Here is a 12,806-nt window from a genome sequence, read left to right as displayed (position 1 = left end):
GTCTTTTATTTTTATTTTACCACAATCATTCTTCCTGTACACACCTTTTGGGAGAGACACACATGATTCGGAATTTATTAGAATAGTCTATGTGCTTCACTTCTATCTTTTGAGCTAGACAGTTTTGCTCTATGTGCTTCACTTATATCTTTTAGAACACGGTGATGGTTTCATTTTATAGAAATTATTGACCTCTCATGCTTCACTTATATTATTTTGAGAATCTTTTAGAACAACATGGTATTTGCTATGGTTATAAAATTGGTCCTAGAATGATGGGCATCCAAATTGGGTATAATAAAAACTATCATAGAAAGTGAATTGAATACTATGATCAATTTGATGCTTAATAATTGTTTTGAGATATAAAGGTGGTAATGTTAGTGTCATGCTAGTTGGGTAATTATGAAATTGAGAAATACTTGTGTTAAAGTTGGCAAGTCCCGTAGCATGCACGTATGGTATAAGTTGTGTAACAAATATGTTGCATGGGGTGCTCTTTTGATTGCCTTCCTTATGTGTGGAGGTCGGGATCGCGCGATGGTTAACTCCTACCAACCCTTTTCCTAGGAGCATGCGTAGTGGTACTTTGCTTCGAGGGCTAATAAACTTTTGCAATAAGTATATCAGTTCTTTATGACTAATGTGAGTCCATGGATTATACGCACTCTTACCCTTCCATCATTGCTTGCCTCTACGGTACCGTGCATTGCCCTTTCTCACCTTGAGAGTTGGTGCAAACTCCACTGGTGCATCCAAACCCCGTGATACAATACGCTCTATCACATATAAACCTCCTTATATCTTCCTCAAAACAGCCACCATACCTACCTATTATGACATTTCCATAGCCATTCCGAGATATATTGCCATGCAACTTTCCACTGTTCCGTTTATTATGACACGCTCCATCATTGTCATATTGCTTTGCATGATCATGTAGTTGACATCATATTTGTGGCAAGACCACCTTTACAATTCTTTCATACATGTCACTCTTGATTCATTGCATATCCCGGTACACCGCCAGAGGCATTCACATAGTCATATTTTGTTCTAAGTATTGAGTTGTAATTGTTGAGTTGTAAATCAATAAAAGTGTGATGATCTTCATTATTAGAGCATTGTCCCAAGTGAGGAAAGAATGATGGAGACTATGATTCCCCCACAAGTCAGGATGGGACTTCGGACTTTATGAAAAATAAAAGAGGCCAAATAAGCCCAAATAAAAAAAGGCCAAAGAAGCCCACCAAAATAAAAAATAAAAAAATAAAAAAATAAAAAAATGAGAGAAAAAGAGAGAAGGGACAATGTTACTATCCTTTTTCCACACTTGTGCTTCAAAGTAGCACCATGATCTTCATGATAGAGAGTCTTTTATGTTGTCATTTTCATATAATAGTGGGAATTTTTCATTATAGAGCTTGGCTTGTATATTCCAATGATGGGCTTCCTCAAAATGCCCCAGGTCTTCGTGAGCAAGCAAGTTGGATGCACACCCACTTAGTTTCTTTTGTTGAGCTTTCATACATTTATAGCTCTAGTGCATCCATTGCATGGCTATCCCTACTCCTCATGTTGACATCAATTGATGGGCATCTCCATAGCCCGTTGATTAGCCTCATCAATGTGAGACTTTCTCATTTTTTCTCTTCTCCACACAACCTCCATCATCATATTCTATTCCACCCATAGTGCTATATCCATGGCTTACGCTCATGTATTGTGTGAGAGTTAAAAAAGCTGAAGCACGTTAAAAAGTATGAACCAATTGCTTGGCTGAAACCGGGGTTGTGCATGATGGTAGTATTTTGTGTGACGAAAATGAAGCATAGCCTAACTATATGATTTTGTAGGGATAAGCTTTCTTTGGCTATGTCATTTTGATAACACGTGATTACTTGTTAGTATGCTTGAAGTATTACTATTTTTATGTCAATATGAACTTTTATTTTGAATCATTTGGATCTGAACATTCATGCCACAATAAAGAAAATTACATTGAGAAATATGCTAGGTAGCATTCCACATAAAAAATTCTGTTTTTATCATTTACCTACTCGAGGACGAGCATGAATTAACCTTGGGGATGCTTGATACATCTCCAACGTATCTATAATTTTTAATTGTTCCATGCTATTATATTACCCGTTTTGGATGTTTATGAGCTTTAATATACACTTCTATATCATTTTTGGGACTAACCTATTAACCGGAGGCCCAACGCAAATTGCTGTTTTTTTGCCTATTTCAGTGTTTTGCGGAAATGGAATATCAAATGGAGTCCAAACGGAATGAAACCTTCGGTAGTGATCTTTTTGGAACAAACGCAATCCAGGAGACTTGGAGTGGACGTCGAGAAGCAGCCGAGGCGGCCACGAGGGTGCAGGGCACGCCCTAGGGGGGTGGGCGCGCCCCCTGCCTCGTGGGCCCCTCGTGGCTCCCCTGACCGACCTCCTTCGCCTATATATACGTACCCCAAAAACATCCAGGAGCACCACGAAAACCTATTTCCACCGTCGCAACCTTTTGTACCCATGAGATCCCATCTTGGAGCCTTTTTCGGCACTCCGCCGGAGGGGGAATCGATCACGGAGGGCTTCTACATCATCGCCAAGGCCTCTCCGATGAGTTGTGAGTAGTTTACCACAGTTTCGGGCCCATAGTTATTAGCTATATGCCTTCTTCTCTCTCTTTGAATCTCAATACAATGTTCTCCTCGATCTTCTTGGAGATCTATTCGATGTAACTCTTTTTGCAGTGTGTTTGTCGAGATCCGTTGAATTGTGGGTTTATGATCAAGTTTATCTATGAAAAATATTTGAATCTCCTCTAATTCTTTTATGTATGATTGGTTATTTTTGCAAGTCTCTTGGAATTATCAGTTTCGTTTGGCCTACTAGATTGATCTTTCTTGCAATGGGAGAAGTGCTTAGCTTTGGGTTCAATCTTGCGATGTCTTTTCCCAGTGACAGCAGGGGCAGCAAGGCACATGTTGTATTGTTGCCATCGAGGATAAAAAGATGGGGTTTACATCATATTGCTTGAGTTTATCCCTCTACATCATGTCATCTTGCTTAATGCGTTACTCTGTTCTTATGAACTTAATACTCTAGATGCATGCTGGATAGCGGTCGATGTGCGGAGTAATAATAGTAGATGCAGAATCGTTTCAATCTACTTGTCACGGATGTGATGCCTATATACATGATCATGCCTAGATATCCTCATAACTATGCACTTTTCTATCAATTGCTCGACAGTAATTTGTTCACCCATCGTAATACTTATGTTGTCTTGAGAGAAGCCACTTGTGAAACCTATGGCCCCCGGGTCTATTTTCCATTATATAAGTTTCCAATCTACTTTATTTTGCAATCTTTACTTTTCAATCTATATCATATAAATACCAAAAGTATTTATCTTATCTTATTATCTCTATCAGATCTCACTTTCGCAAGTGGCCGTGAAGGGATTGACAAGCCCTTTATCGCGTTGGTTGTGAGGTTCTTGTTTGTTTGTGTAGGTACAAGGGACTTGCGTGGAGCCTCCTACTGGATTGATACATTGGTTCTCAAAAACTAAGGGAAATACTTACACTACTTTGCTGCATCACCCTTTCCTCTTCAAGGGAAAAACCAACGCATGCTCAAGAGGTAGCAAGGCTCCAGATTGTTGGATTGGGACTTTGCATGGAAAATGTTTGTCGGCCGTACATGCTAGGATTGGGCACTTCTCCGGGTTGCTCTTTGCTTATACATGCAAAAAGTTATATTGCATTTCCACTGACTACGGTTCATGTCTACATTCAAGCAAGTATGTTAATCGAAGAGCTTTTCTCATTGTCATAAAAGATAATTTGATAGATTCAAAACATATCTATCTATTTTTTATAATTTAATTTCTTTGTTGCTTAAATAGATGGTAATTTCTTTTAAAAGGGGAAGTAGGATGGATGGTTATATAAAGAGAATTATTGCACATGGGTACCTTTATTTACTGTCATTTGGAGTGAAGTAATAGCAAGTTCCAAAAATTAGAAGGATTTCGATGCTAATCCTGAGACACCAAAGGATTGCTCAATTAGTAGGGGTCTGAATGCACCGAAACAAGTTGTTTTACGGAAGATAAGAATATTTCTCTGTTTGTGGTGATAGAATATCTTTTTGGGTTTGTAAGACACTAAGACTATAGTGACAACTACATATCTATGGATTAGGGTGATCTTTACCTAATGCCCATATACTCTGGGTTGTTCATGTTTCATGCAGGTTTCTCTGTGAAGATTTAGGTTGTTAGTGATCTTCAAGTCTAATGGTATCATGTATAAATGCACTGCTATGTTGGTTTCCTCAATACAGATAGTTGCATGGGTGTAGTCACTTGTGTCTAAGCAACAAAATATATTGCACTTCCAGTGATCATAGTTCATCTCTACATTCTCAGCAGGTATGAAATACCGCACTTCATGAAAAACTACTTACATAAACATATATAAGGCACGCATACATTTCAGTTTTGACACATTTGGTCAGCATGCTGATGTTGTTGATCACGGATGGAGCCATCAGTACAATGAATGCCGCCATTGCGCTGCTTTCTTTGGCAATCTCACGGCTTCTCAGGGTTGAGTGAGGCAAAGAGCCCTCGATGTGCAGCTCTTGCCTCTCTCCCACCGCACCATCCATCACAGAGCAGGTCAAACGCTCAGCCAGCATAACCATGTTAAGGAAGGGCACCATATATCTTTCCAATATTTAGTTAAAAAAACTTTTCTTGCATAAATGTTGTTGGGTTGTTTCTGAGGTAAGATACGTACCTTGGATATGATACTCACTTTGCTGGGTCTCATGTACGAATATTATTTCTACAGGAACATATTTTCTTGTCCTATGTGCACATTGGTACATTGTCGGGCCCTGATTTTGGTGAATACTGATTATGACTTCGCTTTTGTACTACTGCTTGTATCATGTCAAGTTATAAATGGTCTCTGAGCCTAATCTATTATTTTACATTATCAGATCAAAACAATTTTCTTCCTATTTATCCATTTGGGAATCAATTCTTGGAATTTCCTGCTGTAATTCCTTTGGTTTCCCTTTATTGTCTTCAGACCACTCCTTCTCCACCACCTCAGATGTTTGCTTCAAAAACAGTAATCACATGATAGCCTCTTATGGTGTGTCTTCTTCAACATTAACAATAAAACATAATGTTTAACTTTTCTGTCTGATTAAATATGGCCTGTAATTTTGCATTTTAGGTAAGAATTGCCTCATTCCTAGTTGATAGAGTTGCGCCTCACAGTGCCACATTTGTTGACTCCTCAGTTAATAGTTTGTCGTGTACTCTCAAAGAGTTTGATCTATCCGTTCCATTTGATGATGAAGAAATTGTAAAGTGCAGTGCAACTAAGACCGCTTGCTCCGAGTAATCATTTTCAGCAGCAAGACTTCATGTAGAGGACCTACGCTTTTGTGAATCACCATTGGCAAAGTGTACACTGCTAAACCTTGACAAAGATACCGCTTGCTTCCTTTTTAGATATACATAGCGTTAAGATTGTTCTATTTTTTTTTGCTGAATTTGATTACTTTTGAACAAGCCACCGTATGTAATGTAGCTTCTATATAACCTGCTACCACTTTCCTAAGTTTGATCTGCTTCTAAATCGATGGTTTATCATGGCTTGCTGCTGCATAATATGCACGTGTTACATAGTATAAACAGGACAGTGAAAGGGGCCCTCCCATTTGGCACCGCCCAACTTCCACTCAGGCGGCACCACAACCGCTAGTGCCTATAATGTGTACTACTTTTCTGTAAAGTTCATGACGAAATACATTTATGTGCTAGCTACACAAAATTACAAAATGATGTAAATTTCTAGAAACATGAATTATTCATCTTGTTTTTTTGTACAACTCATATCAAAACGTATTTCTTAATTAAATTCTACACACATCTCGAATACACCTATTAGTACTTTTCTATTTATTTTTCTATTTTTTTCTGAAACTTGAAAGGTTAATTTTTTAAAACTGTAGGCTCCATGGAGCCCGAGAGGCAAAAGACTTATTGCAAAAAGTATATTGTTTGATTTGTACTTGAAAGAGGTTTCTCACGATATGATTATTGCGACATATAATTTATATCTTATTAGGTAAATTTTACCTCAAAATAAAAGGGCTCTAATGAACAGAAGTACAAGAAAAAAACAAATGACGATGCAAACTCAACTTTTAAAAGCTGCTGCCCGCCTCACTAGAGATGAAATTTGAGAGCCACGTTAGCGATTCATGCCATCTCTCTTTCGGGCCGCCATCTTGATCGTTCATTTTAGTCCAGATCCAACGGCAGGCTGCACCCTCCTCCCTTGTTACACACTCCTATAGTCCTATTGCACAGAAGCCGCCACCACTATATCCAATTCATAAATCTGATCCAAGAAGCCATCCATCATGTCCGAGCGCGTCAAGGGTGGGAAGGGGTTGGGCAAGGCCGGCGCCAAGCGTCATCCGAAGGTGTTGCGGGACAACATCCACAACATAACCAAGCCTGTGATCGGGCGGCTGGCTCGCAGGGGCAAACGTGAAGCACATCTCAGGGCTCACCTACACGGAGACCCACGACGTGCTCAAGATTTCTCTCGAGAACGTCATTTGTGATGTCGTCAGCTACGCTGAGCATGCCCGCTACAATACCGTCACTGCCATGAACGTTGTCGACGCGCTCAAGCGATAGGACCACACCCTCTACGCATTCAGATGCTAGGCCAGGCGAGACCTACGTGGTACACCATTGTCAGAGTAGAATATAGCACGACGTGTGTAGATTGAAGGGGAAATATGAAACCATATTTACCCAGATTCATGCACTCCTTAGTAAAACCCTACTCCGTCTCTTGTTGTATATTCCGATAAGGGTGTACAAATTACCAGGTGTACTCAAGGGTTTGTCTCTTGTCTATTGACTAGTTCTTCCCGGACTTAAATAAGATATTCGGGCCCCTAGGGTTACATGGTCCTAATCAGCTATGTCGGTGGAGGGAAGTCCTCCATGGATCTGGCTTCCCTGCTTTGAACGATAAAACTTCTATCATATTCCCTTTGCACGGCCCATGGGCCGACATGATGGCCCAGGGTGGAAACCGACCTAGCACTACTAGGGAAAAACCTAGTAGTAGCGCGGGTTGAATGCCCACTAGTAGCGCGGAACACCGCGCTACTAATAAGGCGCTAGAACTATTACTTAACAGTAGCGCATGCGACACACGCTATTGCTAAGACACATAGCTACAACGTTTGTTCTCTCCCGCGCTGTTGCTAATCTTACTAGTAGCAGCGTGTTTACTATCCATTGCTACTAGTATTTTTATTCATTTTTTTATTTTGAGTGTATTTATACGCCTTTATACAAATTTTGGTACAATACCAATTATGAGGTTTATATCATTATGTCCATAACAGTGTGTCAAAGAAGGTGGATTAGGTTCAAGTGGAGGCAATATGTGGTGCATATCAAAAGTATGCTACTAATCCAAACTTGATCTAGTTTGGACTAGTAGTACTTTCGATGTGCACCACATGTTGCCTCCACTTGAATCTAATACGCCAGCACAAGCTATTTAATCATCATCATAGTCATTACCACCAACAGTAGTTATTTAATCATCATAGTCATAGTGTAGCACATCATCATCTTCAAACTCATTCTAGCTAGCTAATCACCACCAACACTAGCTGCGATAGCTATCTAATCACCACCAACACTAGCTAATAATAATCATCATAGTCATCACCACCAACACTAGCTAATAATAACTCATTTCTAGCTAGCTAATCACTCTTGCTGATCTCCTCTCAGGTAAAATAACATAAAACATGTGTAGCACTCCCGCTTCATCATGTTGGAGCATGCAGATGAACCTGTCTCCTAATCATGGGCTGCGCTTCTGAATGCTTCCCCCTAGTACTTCTCTGTGATCGGTCACAATTTTGCTCCAGTCTTTGACTATTAAGCATTCCTCGCTATTAGAAATCCTGAATGCACTAAAGTGCGTTGTAGAATATCTTGGCCGTAAGCTAACAATTCTCATGCGACCTTTAGTCTCAATCTAATGAGGCACAACAAGCATCGGGAGTCCCTATTGAAGAACATCGTATAGTAACATACTTAGCAATGAAGTTTAGCTTAAAAAATAATGTATGCAAAAGATGCACTGAGGACAAATAGTAAAAATCTTACCATCTTTCCTAAATAGATGTGACTGTAGTTCAGTACGAACACTATTGGTCGCACGTTTTGAGTACTAAGATTTTTAAGTCCCTAAAAATAATTTGTCTTGACAGTATGAAGATCCTCAAACCATGAAACATAATGACTTGTCTCCTCGCAGTTTAGTTCAGCCCCGGGACAGTAGTATGTCCTGTCTACCAAGCGCTGGACATGTTTGCTTGAATGGAAATAAGTTGTCATTAGAAATTAGTTGTCAACTATTTTTGAATAAACAATATCAAAGACATAAATATGGTTGAGAAACTCACATAATGGTATAACTGGAGGTGTGTGCACATCCACCCAGATGTCGATATTACCTTCAATATCATTTCCGGACGAATATCAAAGGTGATAACCTTATCAGGCTCAAATGCATAAGTCTTGCATAGTGCTTGCCAAGTTTTGCATTCAAAATAGGTGTAGGTGTCTGCGTTGTATAATTTTGCGTGGAAAGTACAACCATGCTCGGTCTTAAAGTAAACTCTCTTTACCTCCAGAGTAGTTTTCCTAGGACTGAAACCTATCTTATCCAAGACAAAAACTCTTGCATGGCAGGGGATACGCTAGTAGAATAGTAAAAAATTAAATTATAAGTTGAAGCAAATGAAGTAGATGCCATGCTTAATTACGAAAAAAGATTTGTCATTGTGACATACTGTATCCACTTCGAAGTTCTCGTCCAGCTTGATGCTGAAGCGCCTATCATAATCTAGAAAGATTCTGTCGCATAGGCCGCGCTCGTCTTTGCAGTACTTGCAAATACCGAAATCCTTTTCGTCGTCAGACATTTCCTATGTTCATAGTCGAAACATTGATTGAAAATCGATCGAAGACAACTACCAGGATGCTCAACACACAAATCCGGGGCACTCGATATTTCCTACATATTTTGGCACAAGTCATGCTGTCGGTGGGAAACGACACCTATGGGATCACGAGGATCCCTTCTGCGGTTGCGGGGCGTGGGATCGTGAGAAGAGTAGGATTAGTAACCAACACAAGGATCGTTTACCCAGGTTCGGGCCGCGAGGAACGCGTAAAACCCTAGTCCTGCTTTGGTGGATGTATTGAGTGTTCTTGAGCTCTTGAACTAGCTAAGGTGGTTGTGTGGTTCAAAAGATCCCCCAATCCCCCTCCAGTATGCCATGGGCCTCCTTTTATAGTCGAAAGGGGCTGCCACAGTGGCACACAGGAGGTGGAAAGGCCTACAGTGCTACGAGCTTATCACTCGTATTACAGGACAAGGCGCATTTAATGCGTAGCTTAGGTGTCCTCTTGCTTTATCGGGGAAGGGAGCGAGGCCCGTCCCGTCCGTCGCAGCTCCTCCTCGCTTTGACACGCGCCCTAGCCAGCGATGCATGCGGCGCCTTTTGGCAGGCAAGCAGCTGAGGTGGCGCGGTGGTGGAGCCATCAAAAAGATCTGCATGTCGCCACGCAGGCGCGTGCTGAGTTGGCCTAGAAGCTGCTCGTTGCCATGCAGGTGCCTACCCAGCTGGTTGGGCTGGCATCTACATGTGAACGATGATGGAGACTTGGTTGGTGCGGGCCTGGCAGTGACCCCGCTGACGCCCTTGGCAAGGGCCTTGCTGGGTGGCCCAGCAAGGGTCTTGCCGTGGCACGTTGTCGTCCCCGGAAAGGATCTTGCCGGGGGTCTTGTGGGTCCCCTCGGCAAGAATCTTGTCGAGGGTCGTTGCCTTCCAATCCTCATCTGATCTTGAATGTTCTTTGTCTTCACAAAGATCTGCATGTCACCATGGAGGTGCCTCCCGAGCCCTGGACGAATGTGGTTGATGGTGTTGGAGACCGTGGGTTCGAGGGTGGCTCACTCCGCTGGTGTGGGCGAGCTGCCTCGGCAAGGGTCTTGCCGGGGCTGCTGAGGCTGCCCCGGCAAGGGTCTTGCTGGGGAAACCCGTTTCGTCCATCTTCTCTCTATGGTCTCGGTCTTTGGCGTTATCTTGTTTGTCTTGGAGTTCGGCTCCTTCCTTTTGCCCTGCTAAGTGTGGCTTCGGCCTGTGGCTCTGACTGCCCGCGCACAATTAAGGGGTACAAAGGAGTGCCCCTACTTTAGTACACCGACAGGAGCCCCCCAGGCCTGGGTCACACATAGGCGCAACGCATTGTTGGGCCAGGCCCAAAACGGTGCGCAGGCAGATGGGGCGGATGACGGGGACGAGTCCGACTAGGCTTCGGACGCCCTGCGCCTGGGCGTGTGCGGCAGCAGCGGCATCTACACCTGGCTTCTCCTCCGGCGGAATCTGCCGGGGGAGGGGCCAGCTCCTTGAACATCTCGGGGTCGTCTCCTTGGGCGGCTGGCGTTGGGAGGCTATGGAAGAGGAAGAGGGCGGGCGGCAAGGCCGTCAAGTCGGAGTACATGGGCACCAACACCTTCATCACGTATTAATGTCCTGTCGCCTTGTCTTCAAGCTCTTCCCCCGGCGCCGTCATCACCAGCCAACTTTTGGACGACCATCGAGATGTTCTCTTAGTGCTTTCTACCGCTCGTAGCTCGCCTAGGCGCCCCTTTTGCCCCTTTTTGCTTCCTTGACCTGCCTCCTAAGGAGAGGGACAAAAAAGGGATTACGGGCATCTTGTCTCTTTCTAGTCTGTAAGGGCCTTCGTTAAATTTAGGACTTGTAATCCTCTTGCTCATGTTTTTCACTCCGTGTGAACTATACCTGTACTAGATGTTTTTTAATGAAAAAGGGATGTTTGCCGAGTTTTTCGTTCGTGGGTGAAACCCGCTACAAGGAGTGAATCCTCGTTATTAATTAAGATAAACGTTTTTCGCCCGGCAACAGGCCTTGCCGTCCCCCCACTTTGCTCGACCTTTCTCGCGCCCTTGGCGGAGGTAGGGATGAGGTGGGCTTAGTCTCCTCGTACCATTTCCCTGCTGCCACGACTACAACCAAATCTGGACCTAGGAGATAATCCTTGGGTATAGAAAAAGGGGAGCACGGTAGCCTAGAAATAAAACGAGGTTTCACATATCCCAGTTCCATATCTAAATGCATGATATAGGATAAAAGACTTATCTGGATCTGCATCCCCCGGCAACCTTGGCTTGTCATGGTTGGATCCTTGTACTTGCAGCCCCCGAAACTTCGGTTTGCCGGGGTCGAGACGTCGGTCCGTTCCTTTTCTTCCAAATAGCTCGGCAGAAGTGCTCATGTGCCCTGCGAACCAAAGAGGACAGAAAAGAACAGAGAGATGCACACTCGACCTCTAAGCTAGGGGTTAGCCACCGCTAAGCACTATCAACCCTAACCAAGGAAGAGACTCGACCTAGCATGCATGCTATAACTTAGGGCACCAGGGCTTCGTTTATTTATGATCAAGGTCTGCGCCTGCCTTTGTACAAAGAGTTATATGCCTTGCTGACAACGCTTGTACAAAAGGTGGCTTGCCGGGAGGCCCGACAGCCACGCCTTATGGGTAAAACTTGCGAAGATGCTCGATGTTCTAGGAGTTGCTCACAGGAATGGCATCTTCGGTCTCCAGGCGGACTGCACCGGGCCTGGTGACTCGTGTTGACCGATAAGGGCCTTTCCACTTTGGCGTGAACTTGTTGGAATTCTTGGCCGATTGAACGTGCTGAAGAACAAGATCGCCTTCCTCAAAGCTCCAGGCATGAACCTTGCGGTTATGGTAGCGGTGCAAGGCTTGCTGGTAGCGTGCTACTCTCACAGCCGCCCAGAGACGATCTTCCTCAAGGAGCATTGTATCGTCTTGCCGCAATCGCTCTTGCTCAAGATCATCAGAAGCGAGCACTCAAGGTGACCCATATATGAGTTCCGTGGGGAGAACTGCTTATGCCCCATAGACCAGGGGAAAGGGTGTCTGGCCGGTGACTCGATTTGGCGTTGTTCTGATCGACCAAAGAGCCGCCGACAACTCGGCAATCCAGCGCCTTCCACTCTTGTGCAGCCTGTCAAAAGTCTTCGTTCTTAAGCCTCGCAGAACTTCAGCATTTGCTCTCTCTGCTTGGTCGTTGCTCCGTGGGTGTGCCACGGAAGCAAAACAGACCTTGCTGCCGAGATCCTCAATGTATTGCATGAAGGCGTGGCTTGTGAACTATGTGCCGTTGTCGGTGATGATCCTGTTGGGTACCCCAAAACGGCAAACTAGTCCCTTGAAGAACTTGATGGCTCTGCGCCGTCACCTTCCTCACTGCTTCCACCTCTGGCCACTTTGCGAACTTGTAGATTGCAACGTACAAGTACTCAAAGCCCTCGACGGCACGAGGGAAAGGGCCCAATATGTTGAGCCCCCAGACCGAGAAGGGCCAGGAGAGAGGGATGGTTTGAAGGGCTTGAGCTGGTTGATGAAGCTTCTTTGAATGGAACTGACACGCTTCACACTTGGTTACTAGTGTCGTCGCATCCTAGAGGGTAGTGGGCCAGAAGAAACCTTGCCGGAAATTCTTGCCAGCAAGGGCCCTCGACCCTATGTGGGAGCCACACACTACACCACGGTAGAGTTTAGGTGACACACTTCTGTGGGCAAAGGTCCACCAATCTCTACAG

At 43.9% G+C, this 12,806-nt stretch overlaps 1 pseudogene; it reads left to right on the top strand.

Annotated features, from left to right (window-relative positions):
- Positions 1 to 6,464: 6,464 nt before the first annotated feature.
- On the top strand, positions 6,465 to 6,747 carry LOC123134690 (histone H4-like; annotated as a pseudogene).
- The last annotated feature ends 6,059 nt before the right edge of the window (positions 6,748 to 12,806 follow it).

Source organism: Triticum aestivum, chromosome 6B (genome assembly GCF_018294505.1).
Source record: "Triticum aestivum cultivar Chinese Spring chromosome 6B, IWGSC CS RefSeq v2.1, whole genome shotgun sequence".
NCBI classification, from domain to species: Eukaryota; Viridiplantae; Streptophyta; class Magnoliopsida; order Poales; family Poaceae; genus Triticum; species Triticum aestivum.
Note: the sequence above shows the minus strand (reverse complement) of the source record. Positions and strands in the feature narration are given on the sequence as shown.